Genomic DNA, 23,006 nt, shown 5'->3' on the forward strand with positions numbered 1-23,006 from the left:
TGTGAGACGCCTTCACAGAGCATGGTGAGGACCTGTAAAATGTAACCTTTCACTTCTAAAAAGGCCACTTTCTAACTGGTTGCCTTACTTGATAATTTGTTGTTCTGCTCATAATATTTAAAGTAGCATCTGTGATTATTTTTTCCCTGAAGGAATAAATACTTGTAAGATTTCCTTATTTTATTTTTTGGTTTACCAGAAGAACTTGGTATTCTTCTCTTTTCCTTTCGTGCGTAAAGTATAAATAAACGATGCATCTCTGGTTCAAACAAAATTTTAAAATCTTTGTCTTATTTAAACTATCACACCCAAATTCAGCTGGTGGATAAGAGCCACAAAAGTATGGGACAAACTCATCTGCTAAAGAACAAAAGGGAGGAACTATGTTTTAAAGGTTTTTTTAAAATTAATTACACGTATATATTAATTCAGAACTGTTTTTTCGCCCCTCTAACTTCTTCCTAAATTGGAGAGGTCAGAATCTGGTTTAACTCAACTGGCCTCGTTACCATCATGTTCCACTTAAATCCTTGTGCAGACAGCATTTGTTGGGTTCTCTGCTGTTTACAGGAAGCTCTGCTCTGCTCCTGGGCCACAGACAAAGAGTCCTATCCCCACTTATCCACTTAATACATGCATTGTGATTGACAGTCAATAGCCTAATCTTTGTTATAACAGATAGAGCATCATTCTTGTGGTTGATAAATTATCATTCCCAGACTTCTCTTAGTACAAATGGGACACGTCTTTTTCTTCTTCAAACACAAAACTCCAATCCACCTAATCTTTTCGGTCCACTATAATGCTGCTTCTCCTCAGCTGTGTTTTACCTGCCAACATGCATTTAAAAATGAGGTAGACAAACTGAAAAAAGTCCAATGCAACTTACTGTTAGTGGATATGAATGGACTTCTTGCTGTGAAATTTGAGTCATGTTTGAGCAATGAAATAAACAGAAACTAAAATGCACAGCAAGCAAAAGAATCAGCCCTTAATCAGTATCTTTCAAAAAATAATTTCAGCTAAGAAAAAAATCTATTCACCTGCACAACCTGCTGACTCTCAAAAGAATGACTGACATCATTCCATTTTTAAAAAAGAGCTTAAAAAAAAAGACTCCTCTGCTTGCCTTCATAGAAAAGGGTAATTTTCTTCTTGATTAAATGTTTATTACAGAATATAAAAGCCAAAAGAAGAAATACAAATCAGCGTAATTAAGAAGAGTCTTTTAAAATAAAACACTGAATGTGAGGGTGCTTTATTACCTGTAAAGCCCCACACAAATGCAAAGTAGGATTAGAATCACCTCTGATATCAGGGTGGCCTCTACCCCAGTAAAAGTCTTCCTAGGGTTGAAGTAGGTGTCTGGGATGTTGTCATGCCCACCACTGCAGAAGCCAGAGTAAGAAATAAAAAAGAACCACAATGCCCTCCAATTCAGTTGCCACTGGAGTCCCTCAGCGCCCCCCCTCACGAGGCCTCTCCCACGCTGGTGTGATACCTCCTAGTAGCCATTCCTGCCCAGCGGGGGACCAGCTTATCTGGAAACTCTGCAGGGAAAGAGCAGCCCCTTTTGTCACTGGAGGTTCTAATCATAAGCAACTTGTGCTTTTATGTCAAAGTGAAGTCTGTCTTCCTATAAGTACTACTTGTCTTCTTTGAAACTCGGGGAAATATAAAATCCCTTTGCTGCATGACAGACCCTGAATACTTGAAGACAATTAGGACACACTCACTTCCCTACCCAACCTTTCTGCAGGTTTAAATGTCAAAGCTGGCGATGTGAAAATTGGTGTCACTAAGCTAGTACCTACCTAACTAGTCTGGAACGTCAATCTGAGTCAAACATTTATTGCACCCTTGGTGTGTGAAGCATATAAAGGCGCCTAGTTTCTGCCCTTTAAGGATACCCAATCCAGTAGCTACAACTAATCTTAGTTAATAAACATAGTGTGCCCAGTATATCTTAAGAACTTTTTATGGCTGACCTTGTTCCAGATAAAAGAAAAAAGGCTCATGTCTTTTCTTGCCAGAAATATAAGAAAATTATAAATATAATATAAAAATAAGTATTTCTTAAAAGCCTCAACACTGTTAACATCAGTATTGCTGCAAATGCACTCCATCAATTAAGTAATGATGATGTTAAAATGAATTTATACAACGAATGACAGATGAAAGAGTTAAGCGCCCACATGAGTGATTTTCTGTCGTAAGTAAAAGGATTCATTTTCTAAAAAAAAGATTTAACAATAAAAATATCTAATTTCCAAGAAACCTGTTTGTTAGACTGTTGTATTTACATGTGCTACAGTAAAAAAAAATCTGATACACACAAATTACTGTCTGGTACTTTAGATTTTAAATATACCTAAACTGAATTTACTGAGTAATTATAACATGATGCAGAAGAGCAATAAAAACTATTTTATTTTAAGGTTTTCCAATAGTGTGTATGTATACGTAAACACATGTGTATATACACATAAACATACCACAAGCTTTAAAACCTTCTCCAAAAATATTTCACATAAGATGAACATTTAGCCAAAAGAAATAAATTCAGAACATCTTTGGAGGTAAAAGTCACTTTAAATGTTAGCATTCTTTTCCTTACAATTCAACGGCAAGAAAATGCAAGGGAATTCTTGACGGTGCAAAACAAAACAAAACTCATTTAATAAAACAATAACAATGCTCTTTAAATAAACGTCAAACTTAAAAGTATTAAAACGTCAATTCTAGCTTTAACACTCTTACAGGTAGGTTTCTGGAAATGTGTAATATATTACCGTATGACAGCCTGGCAGCTTGTATTTTGTTATAAGACCGATTACTGCAACCTAAATTACACAGCACGATCATACTTCCTCTCAGGCCACTTCATTTGCATAATTGGAATAGATCATACGGCTCAATATCAAAGCTTGAAATTAATACAGGTCAGCATGAAAACGTAAGTTAGATAAACTAGACTAACTCGCTGTAGCAGATGGCAGCTCTGTCGCCAAGCCTGGAGCTCTGCTGCATATTTGCATTATGCTCAGTTTCATGAATCACAAGCAAATCGTTATCTAGGGTAAACTAAAGCCCATATCAAAGCTTTAGAGAGGGGCTGTAAAGATAGAGTACTTACGTAAAGGGTTATCAGGACAGAAGACAATGCAACTTATCTGGGAGGGTCTCTAACGTCCACGGGGTGGTAAAACGCATTTAAATAGGCGATGTGGATTCAGACGGCCTCCTCCCCACAGCATCCCAGACAAAGCAGGGCCAGGCCCTCGGGCGCTCCTGGTGCACCTGCAATGCGGATCCCTCACGCTACAATCCCACCCCGGGGCTGGCAGGAGCGGCCCCTGGGCTGCCCTCTCCTCCCCCTTCGGATTGGCTTGGGTGCGCGGTGGGGACGGACTGCAGCCTCGACTGGAGCCCTGGCAAGGGCATCCTCCTCCCCATAACGGGCTGGAAGACCCTGCAGGCAGCCGGCGCGGGGGTCGCTGCGCCTCACTTTTGCCCTCTTTTCCACCTCTTGGTTTTTCCCCCCGAGATGTCTCCGCAAGGGGACACCCTTCCCCACCCCATGGGTCGGGAGGACCCCTCCCCCTGCAGTGAGGGCTTTAAAAATTATCTAAATGAGTTTCTGCCGCGACAGGTGCCTCCGCCCCCCCGCCGGCGCCCGCAGAGCCTCCCTGCAGGTACCGCCAGGTGAGCGGGGCTGGACTCGGTCACACCTCGGGCCCCGCCTCACCTGCGGGCGCGGCCGTCGCGGTCCTTCAGGCGGCTCCCCCACTCGGCGCGGTCCTCCGGGCGGGCGGCAGCGGGGGCCGGCGGTCCATGGGCGGGGCGGCGGGCGGGGCTGGCTCCCGGCTCCGGCCCTGCCCCGGCCCGGCCGCCGAGGGAGGTCAGTGGGCACCGCCCGCCGAGCGCATCTCGCCGGCTCCCACCCGAGCGCTCGCCGCGGTGCACGCTGGGAGCGGGGGCCGGGGCGGCGAGGCCTGTCCGCGCTGACCGGGAGGGCGGCCGAGGCGCCGGCGCGGCGGCGGGTTTGTGTCTGCGGGGAGGGGCGGGGGAGGCCGATCGATACTCACTTCCCGGGGAGGGGGCGACGCCCCCCTCCCGCAGCTGTGCGGGGTTGGGGAACGGACCGAGGGGAAGGGAGGGTCTGGCCGGTGGGACGCAGGCGCAAAGCTCAGGTGCGGCCGCACTGCGGTTGCCCGGGGTAACGCGGGCCCGGGTGGGGCGCGGGGGAGGAGGAGCGAGGCGGGCGAGCGGGAGCGCGCGCGCGCTGGGCGGTGGGGGTTGGGGGGTACCCGGGACCAGCCTGGGATTGGGGGGAGGGCACGCGCGGGCGGCCGACGGGGGCGGGGGCAGGGGAGGGGGGAAGGGGAGCGGGCCGGGCGGCGCGCATGCGTGCGGCCCCCGCTCCCCTGGGGCTCGCTGGCCTCGTGCGTGCGCACGCGCGCTGTCCCCCGGAGGCGTCTGGGTGTGCGGAGCGCGCGCGCGCGGCTTGGAGGCGCACCTGTGAGGTGTCCCTTGAGGAGAGGGAGGGTGGGTTCGCGGAGTCCGCGGCCTGGGGCGCTTCAACCCCTCACTTGGAGTGAGTTGTGGGGCGGCCGGGCTGCAGTCTCTTTATTTCTTCTCTGAATCAAGGCGGGGGCGGGGGCGGGGGGCGGGGGCCGGGGAGTGGGCTCGGGGTCGGAAGAAGGATGAGTGGATTAAAGAGAAGAAAAACAACCCATCACTTAGGATGGGCCTCGAGCCGGGGCGGGTGCCCGGGCATCGGTGGGAAAGGTCAGAGCAGCTCCGCGCAGCCGGGCGGCCTGGCGGCCACCGGGCCGGCCCCGGGGAGGGCAGCCTGGCCTTTGGCCTCGGCGAGCCGGCGTGGGCCCGCAGTGCCGGGGAGCGGGGAGCGGGGGTTACAGATGGCGGCAGGGTGCGCGGCGGCGGAGGTGCAGCGGCAGGGGCGAGGCCGGGCGGAGGCCCCGCGGGAGCCGGACTCCCGAGCCGGGCTCCATTGTTGTTGGAGCCGAGGGAAGGGGGAGCAAAACAGCTTTAGAAACCCGTGAAGCCGCGCCTTGGAGCCTTTCCAGGCGGGTCCGCGGAGAGGCGGTAATGGCCGCGCCGTGGGATCAGGGAGCCAGGCTGTGCCGCGGAGAAGCTTGGCTGCATGATGTGATGTTGTGTTTTTTTTTAGAGCGCCTCGCGTCCCGGCAGAGCCAGCCGAGCATCCTACTCAGGTGATGAGGAACCCTCCCGGCACCCAGCGCAGATCGCCGCTGCCGCTGGACGCCTCCATTGTTTGACCATAACAAGGGCCGGATTCTCACCCAGGTAAACTGGATGGCAGCGCCGTCGAGCTCCCTCTCACCTCCCACATCCAAAGGAACCTCCTCTCCTCTTTCAGGACTTTACTCCAGTTTTCTCCCTGTGCCCTGCTTCTGATTAACTCAACATATCCACCTCCCAGACATTTCCCCATCTGGCTTAATCTTCCCGCATCTCTCTGCCAAGTCACCTCTCATTTCCCTCAAAACTCAGCTCCTTTGTGAAACCTTCCTTGCCGAACTCTAGCAACTAAATCTCTCTAGGAGGAGCCTATTCCGGACTTTTCTAGTTGATAGTTTATTGGTTGTCTTATTGCAACAAAGGAGACTAGATGTTTTTTAAACATTCTGAGCTATTGTTTTTTTTTTTTTTTAAAGGAACGTTTTGTGATAGTTTATTGTTTTAAAAGGATCGAACTGTTTTTGTTTCTATAGTTTGTCCTTTTTTTGAGGGGGGGGCCCTACTTCCTTGATAGGATGCACAGCTTTTTAGAACAGAAAAATGACCTTCTTGTTCAACCCACAGGTTAATTTAAATTTTAAAAATTAGTTTTAAATTAGCAAAGTAAAGCATTTTCTTTGTAAAAATTAAAACATCACAGAGATGGGCTAAAGTCTTTGACTACAAACCTCTGTCCCCAGAGATAACAGCTATTATGTTTGGTGTGTATCTTTCTAGGTCTTTAAAAATGTTTTTACGATCTACAAAATGTGTGTACTTGTATTATCTTTGACTGTTTTAACAAGTACAAGTGTACTCTAGCTTTCAGTTTTAGCATATGATGCATTCACTCATTCTGCAGAACTGCTGCATCATGTTCCATAGTTTGAGTACACCATAGTTTATTTAGCCATTTCCTGGATTGATGGCAATTGATGTTTTAACTTTATACTTAAACAGCTTCTTTGGTTGTGGTTCTCTAGTGAAATGAAATTTTAGTGAAGGGAGCACAAATCTACACTAATTACAGAGCCTAAGCTTTTATGATGGAAGTTCTCTTTGGTTCAGAAATTTACATGTGGGAGCCTCCACCCCTCCTCCCGTTGTAATTGTGACTCTACTACTTTCAAGTCCTGTGACCTTGGGGAGGACATTTAATTACTCTAAGCCTCAGTTTTCTTTTCTACAAATGGTGATAATACCTGCTCTATCTATTCCACCAAGTTCAGTCATATGATGTATGTGAAAGTCTTTGTAGAGTGTAAAGTGGTGTATAATGTTGATTTTATTGGCCTTTGTGATCTGAAGGAATTTTTAATTTACAATATAATTTATATTTTCTTTTTTGACCAGATATGTATATTACAGAATACTACAGATAGCCAACTTTGAATGCTGTTTAATTTCTGATTTTGCTATATTTTTACCAAGTACTGTTAATACATTAGACTTCTGAAAGAGTATTTTACAAAGCACATTTTTCATAGTGCTTTACATACCTTAAAAAATAAGGCCTAAAAATTAGTTGCCTGTGAATAAAGTATCAGCAACTTGAACACTACGCAAAACTCTCATAATATGTAAACAGAACTTACTTCCTAGTGATGTAAATTTGTGTATGTGTTTTTCTGAAGCAGCAGCAGATTCAGGTTAGTTTTTATGTCCTTTGAGTAAAATGGATTCTTACAGAGTTTGCAGGCAGTATCAGAGTTTTAACAGTAAATATTTATTGAATAATGTGATGGGTATTGTTTTAAGATGTAAGAGATACCATTAGGGGCTTTGTAGGTGTTTTTCTTTCATTCATATATGCATGAACGTCTGTAGTGTGGCCAGCAAAATCAACTTGACCCTGTTCTCTTGTAATTGATCTATGGGGGGAGAGGAGATCAGAAATTAAACACAATCACGCAGCTGCATGTAAAATCATAAACTGGTATCTGCTATGAAAGTGAAGTAGCATTGGCTATGAGAGAGTATAAAAAGGGGACCAAAGTTTAGATTGCAGAAAGAGGGCCTAGGAAAGACTTTTTTGCAAAAATAAGATTTGAGCTGAGATCTGAAGGGTGAGTAGGCGTCAGTGTAGAATGAGATGGGGGATAATTTTCCAGGCAGGGGAACAGCCTGTAGGAAGACCCAGAAGGGGGGAAGCGTTGCCCATTCCGGGAACTGAAAGAATGACGTGTGGATAGATTATGGTGGATGAGGGGCAAGTGTGGCTAGGCAGGGGCCAGATCGTGTAGGGTCTTGTAGGGCAGGTTAAGGATGTTTTATTTCACCCTGAGTGAAATGGGAAACCATTACAAGGGTTCGGTTTTAAGTAGGGGAGTGACATAATCAGATTTGCATGTTTAAACAACTACTCCAGCAGCTGCGTGCAGAATGTAGGGGTGGAGAGTCGAAGTGGGGGAGACCAGGTAGGCCATTTCAGAGGCCTTTCTAGAAGAGAGGTGGTCTTTCCCTTCCAGTTCACCTTGACTTCAAACTACCAGCTAAACTAAGGTCAAGATAGGTATTTGATTTTAAAAATAAATAATTGATTTTAAAAATAAATAATTCTTTATTTCTACAAAGTAAGCATAAAAATGCACTTTTTTTATGCGAAAGGCACACACTATGTTAAACTAATTATTCATACTACGCTTAACAGAAAAGTATCAAGAGTCAAATTAAAATTTGGGATATTTAACATGTTTTTGGTAAGTTTTGTCAAAGCAGGAATACGTGAAATAAGACTGAGGTGAGGCTCTAAAATGAAAAGAAGGGAAATACTTGTAGATGCTATTGGCTTAAAAAAATGAGAATAATAGAAAAAACATTAGACAAAAAAATCGAGAACGTGACTGGGCACACAATGTGTATATAAAATTCATAGCTTTCTGAATACTAAAAATAACCTGGCAGAAACTAAGCGGAAAAACAACCAAAACAGCAGGCTCTGTTCACAATGCAACAAAAAACAAGAAACAGGTAAGCACAGCCTCATCGAGACAAGTGCGGTCTGCCTGGAGGAGACCAGAAAATATCCTGAAAGATAAGACAGAATGTCTTAAACAGAAGGACAGGCCGTATTCCTGGATGTGATGTTTAAACGTTATAGAGATGCCCTTTTTTGGGTGAACTGGACAGAATAGTGAGTAATGAGGTGGGACAAACCCTATCTGATTGTTTAAACATATTGTAGAATCATGTTTGTTCTGTACAGGTCACTGGAACCTATTCAGCACCCCAGAGATAAACTGTATATGGGAATGTAATAAATGACCAACCATCATGAATGCCCTTCAAATCAGGAAGAAGATATGGAAGTAAATATTAAACATCTGGAAAAAGGAGTTATGCACGCTGAGGTGGACAGAGCACAGGCTTTGCAGTCAGACAGACTTGAACTGGATTATTTTAAGTGAGGAAAATAATACCCACCGTGCAGCTGTTGTGACAGAGAGAGATACAGATCTTCGCACCTATGGGGCCCTCAAATCTGTTGCTAGTTAAAATCAATGTATTAGACTATGTACACATTTAAAACTTCTTTAAGAAGAAAGAGAAAACAAAACCCTAGGATCAAAAACTAAACCACAAAGTAGGAAAATACTTATGACAAATATAAGTGAAGAGTTAATATCTTCAACCTTCAAAGAACTCACACAAATCAATGAGGAAAATCATGAAAATCTACACGTGGTTGCAGGATGTGGATAGATAGTTCACTGGATAGAAATATATTTTGTTCAACATTTGGAAAGATGTGTAATCTCACTCATAATCAAATAATTGGTAATTACTCCTATAGAAAAGTAAAATTCTATTCTCAGTAGCAACAAAACCAGAAAACATTTAAGAGTAAAACACAAATGTACAAGAGCTTTATGAAAAAAGTAAAAACCTTTACCTGAAGAATTTAAAAGCTAACCTAAATAAATGGGCAGACATTACATGTTTCTGGAAGGGACGGCATTTTTGTAAAGATTGCAATACTCTACATATTAAACTGTAACTTCAGTGTTATTCCAGTTGAAATCCCAGTGAGACTTACTTTTGGACACTTGATAAATTGCTTCTAAAATTTGTCCAGAGGACTAAATGTGCTAGAGTGGCCAAGAAATTGTTCAAGCGGAAAAATAGTGATGAGCGATTTGCCATGCCAGATATCAAAACATACTGTAATGGTACAGTAATGTAAATGGTGAGCACAAGAATAGACAAGTTGGTACATGGAACAAAGTAGAATCCAGTAACAGACCCATATATATATATAGGAATTTATTGTATAATAAAGTTGGTATTTTGAAACAGTTGGGCAGTGGTTGGTTGATGCATTGTATAGGGAAAAATGACTATTTGGAAAGAAAGATTCTACTTCCCCATATTCAAAAATGACTTTTATTTGAATTAAAAAACTAACTCAAAGACAAAAACACCTATAAAAGTACTAGAAGAAAATATAAGAGAATTTATTATGTTGGAGGATGTATTATGTTGGGAAAAATGTTTTTGGGGTAGACCATTTAGGTAAGACCAAGGCCCAAAATCATAAAATAATGATAAGTTGGAACATCATCAAAGCTGATATTTCTGTGTGACAAAAAAACATCACAAGGTGACAAGACTGGGGAAAAAGTTTTGGTAACATGTATAAACAAAGGATAATAGAATTGACACAATTAAGAAATGAATGGAGGATATGAATAGTTCTGAGAGAAATGAAAATATCAAAGCAATGACAGGAAATTCAACCTCACTTGTGATTAGGGGAATGGAAATTAAAACAGTGAGTTTTTTTTGGGGGGGTGTGTGGCTCTCAGGCTAAAATTTAAAAGCTACCCAAGGATGTAGAGAAAAATGTACCTCGTATATTCTTGGGAACATAAAATTGGTTCGACCTTTCCAGATGACAGTTTGCTCAAACCTGTCAAAATTTTAAAAACACCCATATGCTTTCATCTAGCAGATGCACTTCAAGGAATTGATGATATTCTAATAAGAAGATACAAGTTAGTTTGAATGAAGTCTGTCGCAGCATCAGTTAGAATGAGGAAAAGCTAAAGATGAACACAAAAAATTTGGTGCCTGTATACTATGGAATGTTATGTAGCTTTTTAAAAGAGAGGTAGATTTGTATTTATTGACATAGCCTGGATAGATGTCTAGAATATATTTTTGAGCAGGTTTAATTCCGTTTTTTTGTAAGATACAAAACAAAATAGTGTGTGTGGTTGTGTGTGTGTGTGTGTGTGTGTTCTGAATAAAAATAGAGACAGATCTAGAAAGATATGTGACTACTTCTGAGGGGAAGAGAATAGGGGAGACTGAATTTTTATTTCTGGGACTGATTTTATATTTATTTCACAATGTTTTGGATTGTTGCAGTTTTTTTTTTTTTTACAATGAGCATTTACTTTGTAATGAAGATTTTATAATTTCTCACTTAATATAAAGGCCTAAATTTAGACTAAAAAATTTTTAAGACCTAGGACTTATGAGGATGTAGCAAAAATGTCACACTCTGATGTTACATTAGACATATGTATCAAGAGCCTTAAAAGTAATCATATTCCTTGATGTAGAAACCACCTAGGAGCCATCAAAGGAATATTTTTAAATACAGAGAGGCTTTACATAGAAAAGATATGTATTGTGGAATTATTTTTAAGGGTGCATTTCCTATAATTTTAAGGGTTAAGTTATGGTACATCCACTGGATAATATACTACTGGCCGTTAAAATATTTATGAAGAAAATGTATTAGAGTGCTTATGACAATGTTGAAGGAAAATCAGGATGCAGAATTGCATACGTGATATGATTAAAACTCTTAGTTAAACAGAAGTCCCAGCAACCCTCCACAAAAACCTATGATGGAAAAATGTCTAGAAGAAATTAAATGAAAATCTTAAAAGTTGTGGATTTTGGGTAGTAGGATGTTGGATGATTTAAACATTTTTGCTTTTTTTATTTTCCAGGATTATATGTTATTACATCTATAATTTGTTATTTCATTTATTTTGGAACATTTATTTTTAAAAAGTACATCATATCTAGAACATGTGTTAGCTGCATGGTTAATAGATATGTGCCCTTTAAAAAAATAGATTTGTCTTATATATTAAAGTGTCCTCTAAAATGTTCTCTAAAAACTAATATCTAAACATTTTTTGAGTGATACATTTGGAGTAAGTGAATGAATTTTGTCGCTTCCAACTTTTGAAGGAAAATTGCTTCTTAGCAATATGCAGAATAAAAATAGTACTCATTTCTTGTAACTGTAGAATAAATGCAGAAACTTAAAACATGGGCCATGGAATTTCCTAGTTTGACTCTTGTTAACTCTTTGTGTTCCTAACACACAGATCCAGTCACAGAGCAAGTTGCATTTAACTGAGTCAGGATGAGTAGGACTTAGCCAGCTGGACCAAGGGCTAAAGCATTGAGAGCCTGATTATTATGCAGGGCCTGCAAGTGACTCGGCAGAGTGGAGCTCAAGGTACCTCGGGGTATGCAGTGTAGGTGAGGCTGAAGGGGTTATCCTAAAGGCATGTGCATTTGTTCCCTTGCCAGGGGTTAACTGTGGACCTGCGGTAGGTTCTGTGGACGTGGAGTGGCATGTGGCTTAGTAGAGGACAAAGCCGAGGAAGTGTGATAGTGGAGAAAACGTTGCGGACATGGAAGGACTCTGGGGGCACATAAGATGGTATCCTACATAATCCAGATTTGAGGGTAGGGGTGCAAGTCAGGGGAAGCTTTCTAGAGAAGGTGAGCCCCGAAGGTAAATGGCGGGAGCATCAAGTGTGAGGGCCCAGAGTTCAACGGAGCGTTGCGGGGGCGGGGGGGGCGGGGAGTGGTTGAGGCCTAGCAGCAGACAAAACCTGGCGAGTCTGAAGAAGTTTGGTTTGGCTGGAGCTAGAATTGGAGTGGGCAGCTGTGAGAGATGAACCAGGAGAGGTAAATAGTAGCTAACACTGATCAGAGTTTAAAAGCCTGGGACTTCCCTGGCGGTCCAGTGGTTAAGACTCTGCGCTCCCAATGCAGGGGGCACGGGTTCGATCCCTGATCGGGGAACTAAGATCCCGTATGCCACATGGCCAAAAACAAAGAAACAAAAAATATATGTATGCCGTATGAATAAATTTGGAAGTTACACTGAGAATTAATGGAACCCATTGAAAAACTTTAAGCAGGGTAATAAACAATCCATTTTGCATTTTAGGAAGATTACCTTACAGTGGATAATGGATTAGAGGAAGGCAAGCCTGGAGGCTTTGTAGCGTTCCAGGGGAAGATGGTGGCCTGAATGACAGCTGAATGTAGGTGAGGTGGGTGGATAAATTCAGGAGGAATTGAGGAGATAGAGTGACAGAAATTCGTGCGCGGGAGGAGGGTTGATGGTAACCAGGTTTCTGACTTAGGCAATTGAGAGACTAGTGGACCCATTTACTATAGTTGAGAACAGAGCTGGCTTTGGTGAAGAGATGACAGATTTTTGGACATGCTGAGTGTATAGGGCTTGTAGGACATGTAGGATCTTCCTGAGAGAATTTGCAAAGAATGATTTTATGATGCAGATACATGCTTTGTTATATGAATGACTGGGTGCTGTGCATAAATCCATTATTAAAAAATCAGTGTTTCTGTGTGGTAAATTTTTCTTGGAATATAATTACATATCTGTATATTGTTTAAGATTGGGATATCTGTCTAGTTTAGACTGGACTGTTGATGTCTTTTATATGGAGTTAAGACTGCATGACCCTGACTTTGGGTAATACTGTGATTGCCTTTTGGGCTAGACTCTGACTCTTTGAGCAGGTGGTGGTCCTATAGTCAGTCATCCTGTTGTCAGTACTGCTGAATAATTGGAGCGATTTCTATTGATGTTTCCAAACTGGTCGTTCCACACAGAGGTGGGCCAGGACGTAGGCAGAGGGGTGCCCTAGGTCTGCATCCATCCACAGGTGCCCACCTGGCCATTAGAAGTTGACTTAGTCCATTTGGGCTGCTATGACAAAATACCATAGACTGGGTGGCTACAACAACAAATATTTATTTTTCACAGTTCTGGAGGCTGGGAAGTCCAAGATCAAGGTGCCAGTAAATTGAGTGTCTGATGAGGTCCTGCTTCCTGGTTCATAGATGCCATCTTCTTGGTGTGTTCTCACGTGGCAGAGGGGCGAGGGAGTTCTCTGGGGTCTCTTTTATAAGGACACTCATCCCGTCGTGAGGGCTCCACCCACATGACCTAATCACTTCCTAAAGGCCCCACCTCCTAACACCATCACACTGGAGTTAGGGGACACAAACATTCAGGCTGTAGCAGAAGTATAGATTGAGGTTGGAGAATCATTCACAGTGTCCTCACCACACAGCTGGCATGGAAACCGTGGATGGGTGAGATTGTGTAGACCAGAGTGAGGAGGAGCCCGGGGCAGAGCTGGGGCATGAGCCATCAAGGAAAAGGTAGGGGAGACCTTTACATTCTCAAAAGAATTCATTAGAGAGGAGGAGGATGTCTTAGAGAACATTTGGTTAAAAGAAAGAAAATGCATTTGAAATGGCTTAAGTGAAGGGGGATTTCTGAGGAGGCTACCGTGGCATCCAAGGCTGTTTCTTGGCTGAGACCCAGTGGTGGCTGGAACGTCGACAGGAGTCAGTGCAGCTGCTCTCTCTGCCGTTGTCCCTCCTGAGTCACGGTCCCTGCCAGTTCACTCTATAGACCCAGACTTCCCACCTCCCGAGTCTAAACTCTCAGGGAAGAGCATCTGATTGGTTCAGCCCAGCTGATTGGGTTCACTGTTGCAGGGCCTACAGGGGCAGATTCGCCAGGCGGTGAGTGCAGAGGAGGGGCTCAGGAGAGGGCGGTTCCTGGCAGCTGAGGAGGAAGTTCGCAGACCTGGCAGGGGCAGTAGTTTTAAATGTTCGCAGATGTGATAAAGGGATAAGGAGTGAAACTAGATTGGGCAAATCAAAGTGTTTAGCCTAAGTTAAAGAATTACCACAGCTAATCCAAATTGGGAGAACTGCAAGATGGATAACCAGTGGCTATGGTGGATACTCATTTGGACAGAAGTTGGAAGAAGGGAGATTTTCAAAAAAATGAAGTTTAACTTTGACGTTATCAGAAGAATTCAAAGTTTGATTTTAAAAAGCAGTCATTTGTGTTGCTAACACGAAAGCATTTCTACAGCTTTATTCTGACTCTAGAATATGCATTGTCTCTTGTGTCACCTGATATAAGAAATTCAGTAAAGCTATTCTAGAGCTCATTTATTTTTCATAACCTGCAAGTTCATAAAATAATCATAGCTTATTTCCACATCTTATTTTGCAGCGCCTTCCACAGTATTGTGACAGATCTTGTGAGGAAGCCCTTATTAAAGCCAGAGCAAACGTCTGTCCCAGAGAGGTTAGGTAAATGATAAAACAATTCATTTGCCTCTTAGGTAAATGATAAAACAATTCATTTGCCTCTTAGGTAAATGATAAAACAATTCATAAAAATAACCTGAACCCCTTTCCTTCAGAGTAAACCCCATTATGTCCCTCTGGCTTTCAAAATTATTTTTAGATGTGCGTGTCAAACGTGTAGGATTAAGCTTGATAGGATTTAAGAATATTTCAATGATTCAAAATACTTGGCATCGGCCGGCAAACATAAGTCAGGTTTTTAGTTAACCAATATGCAGTAACATTACTTTATCTCTGTATTATGCTAGGATTAGGACCTTGTGATAAGCCCCCAGACTCACAATTAGGATCAGGGAACCTGCAGAAAGCAGGTGGTACAGATCTTCATGCTGCGTAGCAACGAGTTAGAGGTAGTAATCCACTGTGAAATTCGTTTCAGGTTCTAATGCTGTCGTGTAAATGGCCGTGAAGATTTCTGAGCAAGTGTTTGAGCGCCCTCTGGAGGCATTCTGCACGGTTAAAACGCAGCTCCTACAAAAGGTTCTCTTGAACAGCCCGCGTTGAGAACGCGTGGACTGGATGGCTGGCCTGGGGGGGTGTAAGTGGGGGGCAGCGAGAGCCCAGCTGGAACCCACGGCAGTACTGGTGCTTAGGGAGGAGCGGGAGTCTCCAGCAGGCTGAGAAGAAGACCGTACGTGGTGAGAATGGAGTCACAGAAGGCAGTGTCCTGCGAGAGGAAGAACGCGCCGGGAGGAACTTTAGTGGCAGGAACTTTAGTGGCATAGTGATGGGTGGAGGAGTAAGTAGGAAGTGAAGTGATAGAAGTCGGGAAAATAAGTCTTGAAGAAGCCTGGGTGGGGAAATGGAGAGAGAACATGGCAGCTAGAGAAGGCATAGGATTGAATACTGGTTTTCCTTAAGACGGAAGAGGCTTTGCGTTGGTTTAAATGCTGAGAGGAGAAAATAAGCAAAGATCAGATGAAATGGAAAGATGTGTAGGGTGGGGAGGGGGAGAGAGTTGGATTTAAAGCTCCCAGCCTGGGAGACTTGTTGGGGGAAGATGTTGCCTTTTATAGGGACTTTATATGGCGAATTAGTGATTTTCAGTTCATTGTGGGGTGATAGGGAAATATTCCTGTTATGAGAGAATGTGGAATTGTCGTCATGGAAATGGTTCTCATTCAAGCCAAGCAGGTGGTTGAGCTAAAAAAAAAAATGGAGTCAGGATGTACCTTTAAGCGGGCACTTGTGTTTAGAAAGAAGGAATAAAAGAAATGGTCAATGCCTTCAGCAAGGCCTGAGGAGAGGTGAGAAAGTGCAGGGAACTGGGGACGGAGGAGACGCGTGTAAACTAGAGTCAAAGAGTGAAACAGGAGCAAGGGTCTGGTCTTGAGCTCTGACGCGGAGGGGAATGGTTTTGTTTGTTTGGTTTGTTTTTTTCTATTGTGTTTGGCTGCACCACACAGCTTGCAGGATCTTAGTTCCCTGACAAAGGATTGGACCCCGGGCCCTCGGCAATGAAAGCCCGGAGTGTCCTAACCACTGGACTGCCAGGGAACTCCCAGGGAACAGTTTTGCAGAAGAGGCGTCATGGGGGTGGGGTATAGAAGGGGGAGTGGGTGTATGGGGGGGCAGGACCAGGAAGTGTAGAGGTCTGCGGGGAAGGCCAGCAGAGAAGGTGGGGAGAGGGCAGTGGTTGTAGCTGGAACAGACGGTGAGCTTCTCTGTGCTCACCCAGTGAGAGCCCTAATCAGCAGTGACTGTGGAAAGAGAATTATATTTGCCTTTCTGCTTTTACAGGTATAAGATTTAAATCTTGTACAACTTCTGAACTACCTCCTATTTTTCTCAGATTAAGAATCTGGCCAAATGGGAGAGAATGTTTGGATCTGTTCCTGACATTCGTGGGGACTCTTGCACAAGGAGAGAGTAAATATGACCAATTTTTGATTTATTTTTCTGACAGATGTCCTTCAAACATACAGGACCATTTGTAGCCTAAATAACATGTTTTCCCTTCTTTTTGGTAAAACTAATAGGATGGCTAGTAGAAGTTGTTTGGCTTCATTTTTGTAAAATATTACATTAAGAAAAAATAATAGACTCCTAATTCAGGAGTACCAAAATTACAATATGTTTAAATTTGGGAGGTGAGGGTTGATTTCTAACTTCAGGCTGCTCAGTTTTGAGTAGTAAGGCATAATATTTAAGTGTAAACTTCTGCAAAGGGCAGGTGGGCAGGTTCCAGCTTACACCCAAGCATGTCTCCTTCCGCGGGACTGGTTTGCAGTCCTTAGAAGGCCTCAGCACTCAGCTTCGGCGGCCTTTACCATGCCACGTATCAAACGTATTAAAAAAAAGTACCCACATCCCACATGAAATTAGCTTATTCAAAACTGTGAGTTAAGCTTCATTTGACTAGTTGTAGACATTAAACATTTATTAACTTTGATTTTATGATTTTCTTTTCATATTTTACATCCAGTAAATATTTTTTTTCAGGTCTCAAACATTTTCATAGACCATTGAGATTCTCATGAGCCCTAAGGCCTGTGCCGAAGGAGCCTAGGGGATGAGACCCCCCTGTTCTGTTGGGATGTCTAGGCACGTCTGGCTGGGGTGGACTTGCCAGGAATCTGTTTGTTGGAGGCACCGAGCTGCCTCCTGGGAAAACTCCATCCTCAGGGAAGCTGAAGTAACTGTTTTAGTTAGCAATTTTCTGTTGGAAGGAGCAGAGATCCATTCCATTTTAGGAAACGGGATATGGCGTACGGATGCGCCTGGACCAGAAAACTGTCGTTAACTAAGGCAGCTCAGAGACAAACAGTCTTTCCTATCGACAGTGGGGTCTCAAGGCAGCTGTCTTTCCTTTGTGTCTTTTTCCTCTTGCTGCCATCTGGTGTTTTCTTTTTTCCTATCCCATCTATCTTTTCTCTCCCTTACTTAGAGATTCTACTTCCTCATGACTTTGGTTTGCTGTGATTGCTCATGACCGCTCCAGTTCCTTTGTACATAGTAACCTTTCAGCTTCATCTCTCCTGGCTAATCACCTCATTTTCAATATTGTTTAGATTCCTGAGAGAGAGAGATTAGGAATACAACTTTGTTGCAGCTTTTACTGTTATTCCAGGCCACAGCAGAGGTCACTGTTAAGCTCATGGGTCAGGTGTCTGCACTTAGTCTAAGACGCTGTGGTGAGGTGAGATGGAGTGGTTATATGGTCTACAGCAGCTGGGCCTATCCTTAAAGCTGAGGCCGTTCCCATTTGCAGGATTTGCAGGCACCATGATTGGCATGTGTAATTCAGCAAGGAAGAAAAAACCTGGCCCCCTCTCAAAACCATTTGAAATTCCTGCCCTTTAAAGTATATCCTATTAACAACCTTCATTCTGAGTCAACCCTTTGTTCCCATTTTAGAAACTAAAATCCCTAAATATATTGAAAGCATTTTCATTTTTCCTTTTTCTCCCCATTTGATTCAGTCTCAGATGTTGCAGGGTCACTCAGGGCAGTCTGTAGGATTCCATTTCTCATGTTAGTGGTTTCTGCTGAAATGATAGAGCTGCCTCAGATAGCTGTTAGCAGAGTTGGCTAACTCCAACCTCGTATCATTTGCATCCTTCCCCCCAGATATCTGGGGAGCTATATAGACATATAGTATATAGTAACTTAGCACCGTCCCTAGATTCCCCAAATTTAGGAGAATATTGCATCCTAATGTTAACATGGCAGCAGTTTGATCCCTAACTCCCTTAATGTGTTATCACTTCCCAAGGAAAAGTGATGTTCCCCGAACTTTAAAATAGATCTTGGGATCTATACCCAAACTACTCTTAGCAGTTTTAGAATATAGCAGAGAGGGGAGGAAGTAGATGGAATAAATAAAATAATGATAATGATAGCTAATCTTCGTTGAGCCCTTAACATTTTCTAGGCACTATTTTATAAATTTATTTATTTATTTAGTTTTGGCTGTGTTGGGTCTTCGTTTCTGTGCGAGGGCTTTGTCTAGTTGCGGCGAGCGGGGGCCACTCTTCATCACGGTGCGCGGGCCTCTCACTATCGCGGCCTCTCCCGTTGCGGAGCACAGGCTCCAGACGCGCAGGCTCAGCAGTTGTGGCTCACGGGCCCAGTTGCTCCGCGGCATGTGGGATCCTCCCAGACCAGGGCTCGAACCCGTGTCCCCCGCACCGGCAGGCAGATTCTCAACCGCTGCGCCACCAGGGAAGCCCCTAGGCACTATTTTAAATACTTGTCATACGTTAATTTATTTAACCCTTAAACTACCTTATAACGTTACTTTTCAAGGTCAGGTGCCTTTTATTATCTCCATTAACCGCACTCTTAACCTCTTAGGTGAAGGTTGCACAGCTAGTGTATGGTAAAACCAGGATATGAACTCGTTCAACCTGCCTCTAGTCTCTGCTCCTTCAGCAGCCTCTCACCTGGAAAATAAGTGAGAAAAACAGTATTGATTTTAGACTCTCTAGGGTTCCAGCCAATCTGAGTCAGTTACTCAGTATCCAGTGTGAACCTAAAACTCAATTTGAATAAAGTTCCTATCAAGAGGCTACTTATGATACTAGAATTCCTATATCTTGGAGGGAAGTTGTGCAGGCTTGCCTGGAATTTCCTTTCTAGAGTTTCTCAGGCTTTCTCATCCTCTGTTTGGCCCTACAGGCCTTGAATTCCATATTTTTATATAAATCCTAAATATAAGTGGGTCTACCTATCTTCTGAGCTGGGAGCCCACATTTATAATAGTTCTTCGAAAAACTTTGTGATCCTAAATTCTCCATAATACAAACCTTCTACTTTTCTCTCTGCATGTTTCTAACCCAGCAGGATCCCGAGGCTTTTGTTGCCCTTCAGCCACTGTGGGCCCTGCCTCTGCCTCTTCTGGAATGTCTTGGGGGTTTTGACTTCTGTTACTGTGGTAAGTGTTCCCCTTGTTTGACTGTTTTCCTCCATGGAGAATCGCCCTCAACTATTTCTAAACCGAAACTGTCTCTGGAGTTTTTTCTAAGCATGTTCCCTTTCGGACTCAGTGAGGAAGAAAGTCTCCCTATCTCATGATTTTTCTTAAGCTCTTGCCTCTCTCTGGCTTTGAGGTCTCTAGGCCTTAGACAACTTTCCTTAACTCTGAAGACAGCAGAAGCATCTTTGTCCCATCTGGAGTTCCTCTTTGTACCTCTGGAGTTTGATTTTCTTAATTTCATGTAAGCCATTGGTTATTAAAGCTTCACTCTCTCTCTTCCATTTTCCTTTGCTGTCCTGAAGGCCTTCTGGACCAGAAACCTGCTTTTTAGACTGATGCCCTCCTGGTTTTCTTTCCCATTGGTCCTGTCTTCACTGAGATATCACAACTTGTTTTTAAGCTGAGTTTGTTGCTCCATAAGTTTCTGGTGTTTTCTTCCAAAGTCTGAACAGCAGCTTTCTCCTTAAATATGAGTTCCTGAAAGTCTTCTTACCGGGGACTCTGTTACATCAGTCTGTGCAGACACGATTCTGAGAGCAGCATGTTTCCAGCACAAGCATTTTTTTCCTTCATTTTCTTTTGAGCCTTTGGATTTGTGATCATTTTTTAATAGTTTTTTTTTTCCTTCAGCTTGACTCAAGAAGACAACATATATTTTACGTAGAACAGGTATTTGTTCCTCTTTATTTGGTCATTGCTGAAATCCAAAATACTCCAGTTGAACCCGCAGTCTGGATCGCTGTGGTTCACGTTCAGGATAAAACTTTACGTCCTTGCCACGCAGAGCTGGGCAGCAAGAGGAGGGAGAGCCCTGTCTCAGCGGTTGCTGGCCTGGGGCACGTGGCTTCTCACCTTTTCTCCTCGCTGCCAGAGGTTGAGTTCTCAGCTCTGGGCCTCTCCCTGCCCTGACTTCACGTCCCTCCTGCACGAGGAGAACTGACTCAGTGAGATAAAGGACGTTTCAGTGGCCTCTGTCCTAGTGGGCGTAGTTACTGGGCACCGTGAGAAGGTTAAGCCTGTGGGGAGGTGTGGTGTCTTTCTCTTTCCTGACTCTGCTTGGCAGGGTGGGAAGGCTGGGGCTGCTCCTGACCAGCCCAGGGGAAGAGAGGCTGCTCTCCTCTCTTCCTCCGGGTGCTGGATTGACTTCCAGGCCACGGCCCTGTCTGGAAGCCTGGGCGAGTCTACCTGTGGGCATGGCGGCAAATGATCTTTCTCTCTTCTCTGTCCCTTTCTGGCTCCATTCTCTCTGGTGCTGACTTGGGTCCCCTCAGCCAGCCTCCTTTATTATGAGTAGTAAGACTTGAGATACAGGCCTAGTAGTTTATGAATTCCTGTTCTGCCCATAATTACTTTGGTCTCAAGCTCAAGGTTACCACTAACAGAGGGAAAAGGAGTTCTCCATGTGATCTAGCCCCGCTGTGGAATGCTGCATCAGGAATGGGGTTCACAGGCCTAGCTAATGATGAAGTATTCATGTGTTTTGTATTTCTGGTTCAGTCCTATGCACATTTCTGCCTAGAGTTCCTGGAGGTGAGGAGTGTTCGCTGAGACCACTGGCCACATTTGTTAGTAGTCTTTAATAGCGTACGTTTCCAAAATGCCACTGATCACCCTCAGGTGCTAGTCCTACCAAGCCAAAAGCCTGAACGCTGAAGTTCTGCACTGTTTTTTGTAACCATTCCCTGGCTCTTTTTGAGAGCGGGGTGGTGATGCATTTCTATCCATGCTAATCCTGAATTCTGATGGCCATAGCTTATGCAGTTGTAGGATTATGGTTATCTCTGTATGGCTGTAGGAAGTTAGCTGCTCTCGCAGTTCGTGCTTCCTGAGCGAGCCTGCTCCACAGATCTGTCACGCCCATATGTACTTACCTTGGTTTGCCAAACAGAACAAGTTACAAGTTGTGAACCAGGTATAAAAATAGCCAGAATCTGAGATATTTAAAGTAGTCAAATTCATAGAAACAAAGCAGAATGGAAGGGGGAGTTGTTCAGTGGGTACAGAGTTTCAGTTTTGCAAGATGAAACCTCTGGAGAGGTTTCACAATAATGTGCACATCACATACTTAACACTACTGAACTCTACACTGAAAAATGGCTAAGACGGTACATTTTATTATGTATTTTTAACCACAATTTTAAAAATGCATAAAAAAACCAGAATCCCAAATCTCTAATTTTCTGACCTGCCAACTGCTGTTATACTCCCAATCCCAGCGTCCCCGGGGACAGTCCTGTTAAAAATCCCCTTTTCATTTCCGTCGCCGTCTCCTGGGCCCAGTCTGTGTGTATCCTTCCTTTAGCTGGCCAGGCCCTGTGTGACCTTCAGGTATTTCCTTGGCTTCTCCCTGAGGGTGGCTTGAGCTTTCTAGTCTCTGGTCCTTTTTCTTCTAGGCCCGAACATGGATTTTGTCCCTGTAGGTCTTACTCCTCCAGCAGTACGAGGAGGAATCAAGTCTGATAAACGAGAGTCATTCTCGCTGCGCATTAGAGCTCCTCTGACCTGAGCCTGCTGTGCTTGCTCTCCCGGCCTGGCCCTGCCCAGCTGCTGCGGGCCTTGGAGCAGGGAGAATCCCCTGGCCCAGCTGGGAAAGGCTGGTCCCCTGAGGAAGACAAAGCCAATAGAATCAGCCCAAGGGAAGGGACAGGAAAAGGCAGGTTATGCAGGCAAGGGTACACTGTCTTACAGGCTGTAGTGCTTACGTGCATCGACTCTCCAAGCATCCCGAAAAGCTTTTGTTTTCAGTCCCCCCACCCACACCCCCCGCTGCTTCCCGGTCATTGCTGCTCCTTCCTGGGGACAGAATGAGGCAGAGGCCCTAAAGCCCCGTGATGAGAGCGAGCGTGAGCATCTGTATGACTAACAGTGGGTCTGACCGTCCATTTCCTGGATGAGTGAGTTGAGGCTGAGAATGAGTGACCTGTGGCCACACAGCTGTTCAGTGTCAGATCAAGAATTTGAACTTAGAACTTCTTACTGCAAGCCCCGTGTTCCACCCACCAAATTATTATGACTCCTAATGTATATAGATGTTACACATTTACTAGATAGATAAGGTAAACTTGGGCCTTATATGTGGTACTCACATAGGGGCCATCAGTGAAGCAAATCACATTCTGTCCCATTCCTTGGGCGTTCCTGTGTACAGTGTTGAAGAGCAGGAAACAGGTGGTGGTGGAGTCCAGAGTGTGAGGAAATGTCACTGCAGTCGGATGGATTTTAAGACAATCCTATGAATAGAGAGTGAAGAAAGAAAAACTGCTGGGTAGAAGCGGGAGGTGCAGGAGATAGACACGAAGGTGTGAAAGCCGCGTTTGACTTGGAGCAGAGGAGGAACCGTAATTACTGGGAGACACACTGT

The 23,006-nt window shown here is 44.0% G+C and overlaps 2 protein-coding genes across 5 annotated transcripts in view; one reads left to right on the plus strand and one right to left on the minus strand.

The window, feature by feature from the left end:
• The window catches only part of CCDC92 (coiled-coil domain containing 92), a 30,512-nt gene extending 26,625 nt beyond the window's left edge, over positions 1-3,887 (minus strand). For 2 of the 4 annotated variants that reach the window (XM_082353278.1, XM_082353279.1), the window contains exons 1-2: positions 3,749-3,886; positions 3,137-3,300 (exon numbers count right to left, since the gene is read on the minus strand). The gene's annotated coding sequence lies outside the window, so the exon portion shown is untranslated. Of the gene's footprint in view, positions 1-3,136; positions 3,301-3,748 lie in introns of all 4 variants that reach the window. The other 2 variants (XM_082353280.1, XM_082353281.1) reach the window with 2 other exon arrangements.
• Positions 3,750-23,006, plus strand: part of LOC309610395 (uncharacterized protein) — a 35,893-nt gene continuing 16,636 nt past the window's right edge. Inside the window, exons 1-3 of the mRNA XM_082353303.1 lie at positions 3,750-3,901; positions 5,195-5,331; positions 19,510-19,603. The gene's annotated coding sequence lies outside the window, so the exon portion shown is untranslated. The remainder of the gene's footprint in view (positions 3,902-5,194; positions 5,332-19,509; positions 19,604-23,006) is intronic.

The sequence above is a fragment of the Balaenoptera borealis genome (genome assembly GCF_965194805.1).
Source record: "Balaenoptera borealis genome assembly, chromosome: 14".
Lineage (NCBI taxonomy): Eukaryota > Metazoa > Chordata > Mammalia > Artiodactyla > Balaenopteridae > Balaenoptera > Balaenoptera borealis.